The sequence below is a fragment of the Athene noctua genome, unplaced genomic scaffold (genome assembly GCF_965140245.1).
Source record: "Athene noctua unplaced genomic scaffold, bAthNoc1.hap1.1 HAP1_HAP1_scaffold_44, whole genome shotgun sequence".
NCBI lineage: Eukaryota > Metazoa > Chordata > Aves > Strigiformes > Strigidae > Athene > Athene noctua.
The window spans coordinates 418552-432650 of NW_027437540.1; the positions used below are offsets into that span (position 1 = coordinate 418552).

The window sequence follows — 14099 nt, forward strand, 5'->3', positions numbered from 1 at the left end:
TGTAAAATCCAGGTGATGATCAGGGGTAATTCTAAACAAAAATAAATGCAATATCACTTAGTATCTCTTTACAGGTAGGATTTTATACTTTGAGCCCCTTTTGTCCTTCCTCAGATCTTCCATTTTCTACCCTCTGTGCTCCAGATACCTGGCCTGATCTCCTTCAGGACTACAGAAGAGCACAGCAGTGAAGGTTCTTGCCTCATGTCGGCGCTAGCTGCTCATTTTACAGAAGTCTCATAGCTGGAGACAGTAAATATATACAAGGTGAAGTCATGGAACAGTCTTAAACAATAGGACAGCACTTTGAATATTCTTTGTCTTTCTCTTAACATTTTGTCTGATGTTCTCCATTTTGAGCAGATGTTCTCAGTCAGCTGTTCATCTTGACCCTTGTTTTCTCTGAATAGTTCCTGTTAATTTTAGAACCCATCAGCACGTCCTTGTTTAGCTGGATTGTTCTTCCATTGTGTATAACCTTGCACTTGCTTGCAGAGAAATTCATATGTCATCATGTTGCCTTGAATGACAGTTTGACTGCTTATTAAATCATCAAATGGCCTTATAGCTCTTATTTCACCAAAAAACATTGGCAAGGTAAGCGCAGGATTGGAAGAATGCTGAATTACTTGATTGTTGCATGTATGATTTCTTTCTTGATTCAAATGTGTGGAAGTAATAGAAGTATCTTCAGCCATTTGACATCTCTGAAATTGCTGATCGATAGAGTTCTTCTCCCTAAACACAGTATTTTGTAGTTTCAAATACCTTGTGCTTCTTTCTGATTTTGTTGGTAAATAACAAGTGACAAAAGATTTAACAGTTTGTTTCAATGACTGGTGAATTTTAGTTTAGTTATCTGTGCAGCTAACTAGGAAGTAGAATCTCTCAGTCGAGCCACTGTGACTCTTGGGAATGCTACTGTATTTCCACCTGTATTGCCAGTTTTTCTAAGTTCTTGTATTTACTAAAATTCTGTCAGTGTTGCTGAGCTATCTGGAGGCTATACGAAAACTTGTTTTTTCTGGAAGTCATTTGAATGGGTGTTTTCAGTATAATCTGGCCATTGGAGTAGCTATATATACATGTACAAAAATTTTGTCTGCTTCACTTACCCTGTTTTTCTGTCCCTAAGGTAGCCTTTGCAACTGCAAGAATTGCACCGAATTAACTTCCTTCATAGGTGGAGACCTGGTTATCAAACTCCTGGTTACTGATTTTGGATGTATACAGAAATAAAGCATGGTCCCTTTTGCTTTGGTCAAGGGATGACAATTTCTGTACTTCCTACAGCTCTTGGAGTTTGAGCCTGAGTGTTGGTAACCTAGAAAATGGGTCAGAATTTGTGTACCGCCTTCGTCTATGTCAGGATTAACCATTACTTCCTGAGCAGGAAGAGCATGGGTGTGATATGAAGGGGAAAAAAAGGATTCAAGCAAGCAGGGGGGTTTTTTGATACTGTCACATATAAAAGTGTTCACTTTCAGTTCTGTGGAAGGAATGGGAAATAATTTTTTTCCGGGTCAATACTGAGACTGGCTTGGTGTTGTCATTCTTTCAGCTCGTCTGGACAGCGAAGCAAAAAGGTGTTCTAGGCCATCATTTCCCTTTTGCCTTCTGACTTTTTCTTGTAAGTACTGTAACTGATTAAAAGCTGAGCATGAATATGCCTACTCTTGATTTTAGTCTTACCTTAGTGTAAGGTTCATCAATTCGCTTGCAGAGCACAGAGAATTAGTGTGAGTCTATTAATGGAGGAGAGCTCAATTCTTTACCTAGCAGAGACCAAAGGCAAGCACCATTTCATGGAAATTTAGTCTATATGTTTTTACATGGAGAAGACATCTGGTAATACTTAAACTTTTCTTGTTCTCTTCAGAACTTCCTTGGCTGCAGGAAGGTTGTACTGCAGCCGTGCTGGGTGATGCACGTGTCACTGCAGCGTTGGCTGACGAGGGGGACACAAGCTTCTGTGTGTGGAGTGGAGTCAGGCACTGCTGCTGTGCTGAGAGAACTCAAATCCCACAAAGGAAAGTCTCCTGGGGTACCAAGAGTGACTTCCACTGTTTTGCCCACCCCCCCACATTTGAGTAAATCTTGTTTCTGAAGCTGTCTGGAATAGACAACCTAGTTCAGATCAATCTCTTCTGTGCACTGAAAACTTGATACTTTCTGTTTCCCAAGAGAATAAGCTTATAACTTTAATAACAGTCTTTTAAGACCTGGCCTCTCTTCTTTGGTGTTTTGTTTTCCCACACAAGGAAGGAAAGTCTTCTGTAGTATGTAACACCTGAATCCTGCAAAGTGACTCGTACAGCAACACCACTGTCCTTGAAGAGTTCCTTTTGAGCACGTCATGCTGGGGATAATTCTTAGAAAACCGCCTATACTTGTGTCAAGCTGCCCCACAACTTTTCCAGTGGTTAAGGCTCATTTTGCAAAGACTATTCCTTACTCAAATTCAGCGTGTTTGGGGTGAACGCTTTTTCTTTTGCCATGCTCATGGCACTCCAGTTACAGACATAATAAAGTTTTCTGGAAGGAAAATATGAGAACAATACTTCATATAGGTCAAACTTTTCTCTTTGACAAAACAAGGAGGAACAGTGGCACCATTTGATCAGACGACTCATAAAGTGAGGGGAACTGTTTCTGGAGTTGAGTGAGAAAAGGGAGCAGAATATTTATGGGGTGATTTTTTCAGTAATTAGGTAGCTTTTCATAGATAAGTATTTGAATGTTAATGAAACATGATTAGTGCTGGGAGAGAGGAAAAATAAAAATATTTTTAGTAGAACATGCTTACTTGGGTCTCTGCAGTCAGTTACTGTGTCTCAGGTACGACAGTAAAATCCCCAGGAGATGGCGCTGAGGCACGGCTTGAGATGGCCAGGCTCCACACCAGGAATTCATCTGGGAGGTGCAGGGGGTGGAAATGTTTTACTTTGTGTTAAACTAACCCAGTTTGCAGCCTATTTAGCCAAGCTGCATAAAAAATGCAGAATGGGACCCTGCTGGACTAAACTTGCTCGGCAAATTCCTAGTCACAGAATCATCTGGGTTGGAAAAGACCTTAAAGATCATCTAGTCCTGAGAGTTCCCAACTCCCCCAGATCCCTCAGCGCTGGCTCAGCCCGACTCTTCAACCCCCCCAGGGATCCCGGGGACTCCCCCCCTGCCCTGGGCAGCCCATTCCAACGCCCAACAGCCCCTTCTGCACAGAAATCCTTCCTCAGAGCCAGCCTGACCCTGCCCTGGGCAGCTTGAGGCCATTCCCTCGGGGCCTGGCGCTGGGGCCTTGGCTCCAGAGACTCATCCCCCCTCTCTGCCCCCTCCTGGCAGGGAGTTGCAGAGGGCCAGGAGGTCTCCCCTCAGCCTCCTCTGCTCCAGACTGAACCCCCCCAGTTCCCCCAGCCGCTCCCCAGCAGACCTGTGCTCCAGACCCTGCCCCAGCTCCGCTGCCCTTCTCTGGCCACGCTCGAGTCATTCAATGGCCTTTTTGGGGTGGGGGGGCCCAAAACTGAACCCAGGAATCGAGGGGCGGCCTCCCCAGTGCCGAGCCCAGGGCTCAGATCCCTTCCCTGTCCCTGCTGGCCACGCCATGCTGACACAAGCCAGGATGCCATTGGCCTTCTTGGCCCCCTGGGCTCTCTGCTGGCTCCTGTTCATCGGGCTGTCAATCAACCCCCCCAGGTCCCTCTCTGACTGGCAGCTCTCCATGACCTTTGCTTGTAGCCATGCAATTGCAATTTCACAGTTTTCAAGTTTGGTACGTGGCTGCTTTGAGGTTGTTGGTGTTTAGAGACACAGTGGAGGCAGCGCAGCCACCGTGTTATGGTTTTTAATCCCTCCTCTGTACTGAATCACTGTACCTCCCATTAGATCTGTCAGGGTCCGTGCGTGTTAAATGCTGCTAGGATGTAAATCGTTTTTCTTGTGAGGAGCTATTCAGACTCATCCAGACTCTATAGTGCCATGGTGAGAACAGAGCGGGCTTGTACCCTCCCCATGCTAATTGCAGTGGTCTCTATTAGCTCTGGAGTCACACCATAATCCAGGCTGTTTCTGGAAAGTCATAAATTGTGACCCAGTGGACAGAGTCTTTTGGTGTCTTGGACTAACAGAATGTTGTCAATGCCAAAATTCTCACAGATATTCTCATTTTAGGTTCAATACATTAAAATTCCTGTGATTTAAAAAAAAAAAAAAAAGGAAAAAAAGAAAAACAACTGTCGGGGAAGGCAGCTGGTCAGCCGACAACCTGACTGGAGAAGAGCTCGACCTTGACAAGATTCCAGTGTGCCCTTGGGAAGACCAGACAGAGAGAGGAAAGAATGTTGTAAAGCAGTCTGGGGAAGTAAGGGGAACACAAGGTGTTGGCATCTAACCACCAGTCACACTTGTGAAAAACAACTCCAGAGCCAATAAGCTTTTGCCATGGGAGCACAGAGATATTATGAAAAGGCAGATCAGAGAGGCTGTGGCGGCTTTTTCACCTTGCATGCTGACTTAAGCCGAAATGTCTCCTGTCTTTTTGGTTTGTCTCTACAACAACAAAAAACACCACCAAAAATGTTATCTGATATATTAGGGTTTTCTGTTGAGAGACTTTCTGGGTTCAGAGATACTTTTGCACAAGCTACTTTGCCCGTCTGTTCTCCCTGATCCCCTGAGCAGGCAGAAACGCAAAACTCAGAAGGCTTCTATTCTCTTTGCTCTTCAGAGAAAAGAAATCGTGTCAACTGCAATACACTGCTTGGACACAAACCACCTGAGCTGGCAGGAAAAAACCCCGGATTGTGTCCCTGACATGTGTAAAGCTCTTGAAAAAAGGCTCCCAGGCACCTTGGTTTCAGCAGCAATCCTTGAGTTCCAGACCTGGGTGCTAACATTTCTGAACAGCTGCAGGTTTTGTTTCTGTGTTGGACATGTAGAAAAAAAAAGATGTAATGCTGTGGTGAGAAAGGGCTTCATTTCTCCAACAGCAGGGCCTTTAAGACAACAACATGTTGTAAGATCCAAGCTCTTTGTGAGCTAAATCTCTGTTGACAGCACATGGTTGATGCAGTTCTGCAGACGGGACAGATCCTTGTTGTGTCCCAACCTGCCTTGAGATCCCTTGCTCACAGCCCTGGCCACGACAAGCCAGAAATGTTCATATGGATGAATGCTCACACGTATGCCTTACATATATGTGAAAGGCCACTCCTTTATGCGTTGTTCGAGGAAAAATTATACTTGTAAACAACAATTCTGTTCTTGATACATGTGTAATACAGAATGCAAAGTTACGCAGCCAGAAACAGGAGCAGGGGTTTGAAACGCTGATGTGTAAAAAACCTGAAAATGACTGCTGAATGGTTGTACGTGCAGGAGGGCTGAGTACAACAGGGATTTTATCTGCTCATTGATCCTTCTTCCGTCAATAGGTCATCACTTGTTAGCTCCAAATCTGAAGCTGCTTTCACCCAAAGGCCTTCTCTTACTGTTCTCTTCTGAGATACCTGTCTCAGAGTCCTGGGTCACTTGACACTAATTCCTAATAACTGCTGTCAGTTTTGAAGGCAAAGCCAGTACTGAAGAGGCAAAAGAGTGAATTGTTCTTCTGTTCCTGGAAGTTCCACATTTAGCAGCCAGTTGTCACACAAGGCTGCTGCTGTGGCCTCTCCTATGTATTATCTGAATGTTACCTGTTTCAGGGAAGACCACAGGAGTTAGGCTTCGGATTGCATCGGAAGTAAAATGTCAATTGAGTAGAGGAACTCAGTTGCCAAATTTTCCCTGTAGGATCATGCTTCTAGAGATACTGTATAGACATTGAAAGCATTTTAAAATAGAAAATTTATCTCACTTTTCGTTAATCTTAATGCCAATGTAGCAATCGGTATTTCTGTTCAATAGACTTCAGTTGTAGTTGGCTCATGCCTACACAAATTTTTTCTGCCTGACCTGATCTGTAACTTATGAAACTGAGCAGAGGAGTCTCTCTGAAGGCTGTATTGTGACTGCAGCTTATTTGGACAACTGATGGCTTCTGTTTCTTTTAGGTTCCAGAGTTTGTCATCTAAGCATTTATTTTTCCATTTAATGTAAAATCTTTGACAGGAGCTGAGCCCTGACGCATGAAGTGGCATCCCAAGATCAAATGTTATTAACATAAAGTACTGGAGACCACCAGTTGAATCAAAGGACTTCGTTTTCAGAGGCGGTCTATCCCAGATTTCTGGTAAAAGTCCATGAAAGCTGTGATTTTGTACTATTTTTCAAAACTGGATCCTGACCTAAGACTCCTTAATTGGACGGCACCGTTAGTGGGGAATGACTTCTGGCTGCTGTACTGAAATCTCTTCAGTATATGACCATCCGCCCAATGTTCTGCAAAGGCAGAAAATATTAATAGAGAATATTCTGACAGCTCTGGATTTATAACACAGCTGAATTTGGCCCATTATATTTGTAAAATGGATATCGGTCAGAATTTCTGTGGATGAGAACCTACCCAGCTAAGTAGTACTTTGGTTTTGGAACTGTTTTGCCTTTGTATAAGAATATTAAGCAAAAGCAGTATATTCTAAAAATACATTCAGTAGAAATTTGTACAAAAATGGTACTGCTGCTACAGGGTTTCTTATGAACAATTATATAAATAATTTGCTTTAAAACAGACTCTAAATATTTATGCAATGCAGCAGTTAGAAAAGTTATATAAATTTTAAGCCTGAGAGTAGCTTACTGTGTTCAACATCTTCGGTTTGTACAGCAGAACATTTTTCATTTAACAGCATATTTAAAAAAACAAAGTAAATACCAGAAGACATACTGTGTGCATGCCCTGTATTTAAATATAAAGCTTGAGTTGCAAACGGAGTCAGCTACAACGAGGGAAATACTGAATCTGACTGTTAGTAAATGTTCTCCCGTGCTTATATTATATGAAGATTATTTGTCAATAGATAATGCTGCATATGCTATGAGTTCAATGAACTAAACCAAAAAGGTTTCTAAATGACGAGATTTTAAGAAGCGGATCTACACGTGGGATGTCCAGTCTGCTCCCCTTAGCCAGGCCCAGCAGAGGACTCGCCATCTCTTCAGCCACACCCCTGGGTTCTGCTTGCCCTGTCAGCAAAACTGCTCTCAGACTTGGGTGCCTGCTAAACAGGGGCCGTGCCTGGATCCTCCTGCTTTTTTAACAGTAGTGCCTCTTAATGTTGTCCTCTTGCTTTTGAGTTCAGCTCCTGACCCTTGGCTTTGCTCCCTGGGTGCCGAGCACGGGGCTCAGATCCCTTCCCTGTCCCTGCTGGCCACGCCAGTGCTGGTACAAGCCAGGATGCCATTGGCCTTCTTGGCCCCCTGAGCACTCTGCTGGCTCATTATCAACCCCCCCCCGGCCCCTCTCTGACTGGCAGCTCTCCACCACTCCTCCCCCAAGCCTGTAGCCACACAGGGGGTTGTTGTGGCCCAAGGGCAGCCCCCGGCACTTGCCCTCAGTGAAACTCCCCCAGTTGGGCTCAGCCCATGGCTCCAGCCTGCCCAGGTCTCTCTGCAGCCTCCCCACCCTCGAGCAGACCAACACTCCCACCCAACTGGGTGTCATCTGCAAACTGACTGAGGGGGCACTCCATCCCCTCGTCCAGATCATCAATAAAGGTGTTCAACAGGAGTGGCCCCAAAACCCACCCCTGGGGGACACCACTCGTGACCAGCCACCAGCTGGATTTAACTCCGTTTACCACAACTCTCTGGGCCCGGTCGTCCAGCCAGTTTTTTACCCAGCAAAGCGTGTGCCCATCCAAGTCATGAGCAGCCAGTTTCGCCAGGAGAATGCTCTGGGAAACAGTGTCAAAGGCCTTGCTAAAGTCAAGATAAACAACATCCACAGCCTTTCCCTCACCCAGTAAGCAGATTGCCTTGTCGCAGGAGATCAGGCAGGACCTGCCTTTCATAACGCCATGCTGACTGGGCCTGATCCCCTGGCTGTCCATTACGTGACTTGTAATGGCACCTGAGGTGACCTGCTCCATGACCTTCCCTGGCACCGAGGTCACACTGACAGGTCTGTAGTTCCCTGGATCCTCCTTTCTGCCTCTCCCGTAGACGGGTGTCACATTTGCCGCCCTCCAGCCCCATGGGACCTCCTCAGTCAGCCACGACTCCAGGGAAATCATGGACAGCGGCTTGGCGAGCACATCTGCCGACTCCCTCGGCACCCTTGGGTGTAACTCATCAGCTCCCACAGACGTGTGTGCATCCAAGCGGTGCAGCAGGTCTCTGACCAGCTCCTCTGCAACTGTGCTGACCTCAGTCTGCTTCCCCTCCCCATCTCCCAGCTCCTCAGGCCGGGTGTCCAGGGAACAGCCAGTTCCACTGCTACAGACTGAGGCAAAGTAGGTGTTGAGCACCTCAGCCTTTTCCTCATCCTCAGTTACCATGTTTCCCTCTGCATCCAGGAAAGGAGGGAGATTTTCCCTAATCCTCTTTTTGCTGTTAATGAATTTACAGAAACATTTTTTTTATCCTTAACAGCTATAGCCAGGTTGAGCTCTGTCTGTGCTTTGGCTGTCCTAATGTTCTCCCTGCATAGCTTCACTACAACTTTATAGTCCCCATGAGAGACCTGCCCCCTCTTCCAAAGGCAATAGATTCTCCTTTTGTTCTTGAGATCCAGCCAAAGGTCCCTGTTCAGCCAGGCCAGTCTCCTTCCCCGTCTGCTTCTTTCCCGGCCCACGGGCACAGCCTGCTCCTGGGCCTTTCCGACTGCTCTCCTGATGTCCAGCCTTCCTGGACTCCCGTTTCCTTCAGGGCAGCCTCCCGAGGGATTTTGTCAATCAGTCTTTGGAACAGGTCAAGGTTAGCCCTGCGGAAGTCTAAGGTGGCAGTTTTACTATCCCTTTCTTGGTTTCTCCAAGGATGGAAAACTCGATCATCTCATGGTCACTGCACCCGAGACAGCCCCCGACCTTGACCTCCCCCACAAGCTCTCCCCTGTTCCCAAGCAGCAGGTCCATGGGGGCACCTTCCCTGCCGGCTCACTCACCAGCTGGGTGAGGACGTTGTCCTCCACGCAGCCCAGGAACCTCCTGGAATGTTCCCTCTCTCTGTGCTGTGATCCCAGCAGATACCCGGGAGGTTCAAGTCCCCCCCAAGAACAACGGCAAGTGACCGCGAGATTTCTCCCAACTGTTTGTAGAAGGCTTCACCCCCCTCACTGCTTTGGCTGGGGGGTCTGTAGCAGACTCCCACAGCAAGATCTGCGTTATTGGCCCTTGACCTAACCCACACACTCAACCCTGTTATCACTGTACTTGATTTCTGAGCTCTCACAGCATCCTCTAACACACAGGCCACTCCACCGCTTCTCCTGCCCTGTCTGTCCCTCCTGAAGAGCTTGCAGCCATCGATTGCCGCGCTCCAGCCGTGTGAGGCATCCCACCATGTTTCTGTTAGAGCTACTACATCAGAGTCCTCCTGCTGCAGCATGGCCTCAAGCTCCCCTGGCTGCTGCTCACACTGCATGCGTTGGAACAGATGCACTCGAGATGAGCTCATGAATCCAACCCCCTTTGGTGAGCGTGGGCCCCATTCCCTACCAGACCCTTCTCAGGTGCTTCCACGGTCCCTAAACATCTTTCCCTTCTCTCAAATGAAGTGGTAGAGGGAGAGCCCTCACCAGTCCAGCATCCTTCAAGCTGTGGCTCGCTTCCCTTGAGCTTGTTACTAACGTGCCCAGTTATCACCCTGTCCCCCCACATATAAGCCCTGTTGATAAGCCCTGCTAACTCCTGCCCCAGAATCCTTTTCCCCCTCTGGGACAGCTGCATCCCACCTGTCTCATTTGTTACCAGCAAACCAGGTGCCTTATAAACCTCGCCATGGTCAAAGAACACAAAATTCCGACGGTGGCACCAGTCTCTGGGCCACGTGTTAACCAGATATGTTTTCCACCCTCTCTCAGTGGCTTTCCCTTCCACTTGAGGGATTGATGAAAACACGATCTGAGCTCCCGAGCCTTCAGTTAGCCACCCCAGTGCCTTGAAGTCCTTTTTGAGTGACTTAAGACTTCTCTCTACCACCTCATCGTTACCTGCCTGGATAACCAAGAAGGGGGAGTAATCAGAGGGCCGCACCAGAGCAGTGACCTTCCTTTTAATATCTCTGACCCAAGCCCCACAGAGGCAGCAGACCTCTCTATGGTATGGGTCTGGTCAGCGTATGGGCCCCTCCGTACCCCTCAGAACAGTCACCCACTACAATTACCCTCTTTTCTTCTTACTTGAAGAAGTTGCAAGTCTTGGGGCTGAGGGACAAGCTGTGGATGGCTCACTACATGGGTCCTCGTTTCCATCTTCGTTTGGCTGGTCTTCTAGTTCCAAAGCCTCATACCTATTGTATAATAACAACTGGGAAGGTGAGGGGGGCCAAGAAGGTTTTCACTTGCCTTCCTGAGGAAGGACTTGACTCCATTCCCCCGTCCCCCACATGCCCTCCTTCTGCCTGGGGAGGGGAGGGGAGGGGGTCCTTGCATTTCTTCTGGAGCCTCTGCCTGATGCCTTTGTCTCAGAGTGTGAGCCCCACCAGTCAATCTCGTTTTTGCACTCTTTGATAGTTCTCAACCTTTCTACCTCCTCCCTCCGTTCAGCCACGTGCCTGAGCAGATCGTTTACTTGATCACAGCGCACACAAACGGTGTCTCTGACTCCCTCTGATTCAGGTGCCAGGCTCGGGCACTCTCATCAGGCAGAGACCTGCACAGCCGCCTGTTTGTGCAGGACCTGTGTCTGGCTTCCCACATTCCTCATCACTCTGCCTCTGGGCCATGTTGTGACCATGTTCTTCTCTCTGGCCAGGAGAGAACCAATCTGTGTGCTGTTTCCCACACGCTGGGCTCTCCCTTCCCTGCAGTGCCATTCCTTCCCTCCTCTCTCTCCAGCACCGACCAGTTGCTTGCAGGGATCGAAGGTACCTTGTCCAGTGGCAGACCTCAGCCCTGCTCTACACTCAGCCTCGGCGCACTCAGTCAGGTGCTGTCTGGTCACCCTGAGCTCGGTGGGCAGCGACTCGCTGTCCTCCCATGAGGTTCTTACCACCCGATCAATGGTGGGTGGTGCTGGTTCTGCCCACCCAGCTCGTTACGGAGGAGCGGGGTGTGAGCTGCTCTCCTCGGCAGTGACTGTTGGCGTGGTTACACCGCGTTCAGAACAGGCGCCACCAGCCCTTGGCTCTGCCCTCGCCCACGCCGCCTCAGCTGCTCGCCCACCGGCTTGCCAGCCTCCTTAGAGCCGGCTGGCCGCCTCCCTGGCTCCAAAAGGTTCAAAAGCTCATTGGATAGTTCACTGAAAACTTTTTATTGTAGCCAACAAGTGACATAACTGGGCCATAATGTATTCTGCTGATATTTTATATCTGATATATCTCTTCTTCTGCCAGGTTGAACTAGATCCATCAGATGCTGTTACTTCTCTTCTCATTTTTTCCTTTGCTGCTTCTTGTTTAACTTTGCTGCTGCTCAGCTCAGCTGTCTCAACAGGTTCATTTGCAGGTGGCACGTCTTCTTCACTCACAATCTTATTGCCAGTTTCCTGGATAAGTTTAATCATTTTGGTGGGGTTGTTAAGAAAAGCAGATTTATTCTTTTGCAGAGTTTGCCCTCCTTTTCCACCATGAGGTTTGGTCTTCCCCTTTGGTGATGTTTTCGATTCATCAGTTCCTGGTTTAGATGCCTTTATGGAAGTGGCTTCGTTTTCTTTATCAACCTTTTCATCTACTTTTCTTTTTTCAGGTTTTGCCTTAGAAGGTTTGCTTTTCTCCACAGGTTTTTTTGACTTGTTCTTTTTGTTGGACGGCTTCTCTGACTTGGTTTCTTTTGGATGGTCTTTCTTTGCCTTTTTCTCCTCGGCTGGTCTGGTTTCCAGGATATCATCACTTTTGGGTGAACTTTCCATGGAGCACCAAGACACTTCTGAGAAGAAGATGTTTTAACATTGTCTATCTTTGTAACTCCTCCTTTGCTTTTTTCACAGGAGGTTGGTTCTGTTTGAGGAGGTATTTCATGATCAGTGTCCACCTTCTCTTGGAAAGCTTTATCTGGTTTTATTATACTGTCTTTCCTAGGAGGAAGAGCCACTTCTACTTTCTGCTTTGTCTTGCCAGTTTTTGCTTTTGGCTTACCCTCCTCTTTTTTCTCCTTTTCAGACACTGGTTTGACAGCAATAGAATCTGCTCCCATAGGCTCATGTCTCATAGGTGTGGCATCATCTCTGCTTGGGAGCGTGAACAGAGAGTCCATTTTAACATCGGCTGCTGTAATTGGCTCTCTTCATTTTCTCATACCTTCTAAGAGTTCAGCATTGGGAAGTCCTTCATTCTCATTCCCTTTTCTTCTCTTCTGGTGTTTTTTAAGTTTAGTGGGAGACTGGTCTCTACCTACTGAAGAACTTGAATGTGAATGGTGGCATCTGTACGGGGGTGATCTTGACCTAGAATGGTGATAACCGTGTGACCTTGACCTAGACCGATTCTGATGACTCTTCCCTTTGCCTCTTCTGGGATATGGTGGCGACTGCAATTCGGAATGAGAATAGGAATGACTAGATGATTGGGAGTAGGAGTTAGTGTGAGGAGAACCCAGTCTTGACTTGGAGTAGTTATGTGAACTTCTAGATTAAGAAGCAGCGCTATAAGGAGCTGGGACCGTACAGAAAACGAAAAACACACTCGTACACACACAAAGAAATTTAATTCAAGACAGTGATTGATTCCTAAATTCGGTTTGGTTTGTTTTTTCCTCTCCATATGCTTATGTCAAAGCTTCTTTCACTGCGGACAAAACGGTACTGCAAATTGAAGAACTTAATCACACGTAAAAGTTTCTGCTTCCAAAAAAGAGCAGCTGCTGCTTTGTTGTTTTAAAACATACAGAAACGGAACGTTTATTTCCACTTCTTTTTACTACATGAACTACCACAGTGTGATGGTTTAGGCCCTGCCGGGACCTGAGACCATGTTGCTGTTGCTCTGGGGTCGGGGGCAGGAGTGTCCCCCGGGGCGGCGGCGGGTCCAGGGGTGGCCGCGGGGCTGTGCTCCTGCTCCTCGGCAGCCTGGGAGTCCCGGGGCTCCAGCTGCTGCATGAAGCGCTCCCTGCACCTCTCCGCGACCACGTCGACCAGCCGGTGCACAAACTCCACTGCCCGGTGCTGCAGGAAGGGCTGCAGATCCCGCACCAAGGCCTCCCTGTCCGGCTCGTCGAGGCACCGATGGGCGATGATGGTGGCCTATAACACATCTATCACCCAGCACCACTCGCTGACCAAGTCCAGGAGACACTGCCGCAGCATCTCCCTGCACTGCTGGAGAACTCCCACCCAGACAGGGGGCCGAAAGCCACGCAGGGGCACTGGGTCTGCAGCCCGCTGGTTGTACTGGTGGCGGGCAACTGATGGACAGGAGGAGCGCCGCTGGAAAATCACCTCTTCAAAATCTTCCTCTGCCCGCACAGAGTAGATGACGGACTGGACAGTCCGCCTGCAAAGGGGGCACAACGCTTTCCTCTTGACCCACCGCACAATGCAGCCCAGGCAGAACTGGTGGAGACAGGGGAACGCATAAGCGGCGCCATCTTGGGTCTCGCCGCAGATGGGGCAACTCCACTCGCTGTCTTCAGCCATGTGGGCTCGTTGCGGCAGGCTGGGGAGAGCTGAGGACGAGGAGCTGCTCCCCATCGCTGGCGTCACCCGCTGCACAATGGAGAAAGGCCCCGGTCACTCCCTGTCCCGGCGAGGGGAGGAAGAAATGCCCAGGCCCCTGGCGAAGGACACCCTCCGGCTCCCCGAGCCCCTTCACCCACCCCGGGGGGACGCTCCCCCGCACAGCTCACCTCTGCTGCCGCGAGCGCTCCCGACGGTGCCCGGCTGCCTGACCCAGGCAGGGCCGGGGAAACACAGGGGATGGCTCCGGGACGGGCACCGAGAGCTGCCGACGGCAGCCCCCAAAGCACCCCCCAGCACCCGGAGCAGCCTCGCTCGACCCTCCACACCTTGCAGACACGCTCGGCAGGAGTCCAGGCACGAGCCACACTGGGCCGGGCTCTGCCGGTGCCCAAA

The 14099-nt window shown here is 48.7% G+C and overlaps 1 pseudogene; it reads right to left on the minus strand.

Annotated features, from left to right (window-relative positions):
* Positions 1 to 11330: 11330 nt before the first annotated feature.
* LOC141954956 (E3 ubiquitin-protein ligase RBBP6-like) lies at positions 11331 to 13718 on the minus strand (annotated as a pseudogene).
* Positions 13719 to 14099: the final 381 nt, after the last annotated feature.